This window comes from Larimichthys crocea, chromosome XX (assembly GCF_000972845.2).
Source record: "Larimichthys crocea isolate SSNF chromosome XX, L_crocea_2.0, whole genome shotgun sequence".
Taxonomy (NCBI): domain Eukaryota; kingdom Metazoa; phylum Chordata; class Actinopteri; family Sciaenidae; genus Larimichthys; species Larimichthys crocea.
The window spans coordinates 1677293-1677503 of NC_040030.1; positions in this window are offsets into that span (position 1 = coordinate 1677293).

The window sequence follows — 211 nt, forward strand, 5'->3', positions numbered from 1 at the left end:
GGCAGCTGCTCTAATGGAGCGCAGAGAAGCGTGTAAGACTGCAGCTCTGCTTCCTGGTCTTAACTCTGGCTGTCACGGTTTTGGTCGACTAATAAACTTGGCCATGTTTCTAGATATGAGAGATGCTCCATCCAAAGTGGGATGGATGCCGTCTGTCCTAATCAGACCAGGTTTTCCCCAGAACGGTGTCCAATTATCTATGAAGCCCACA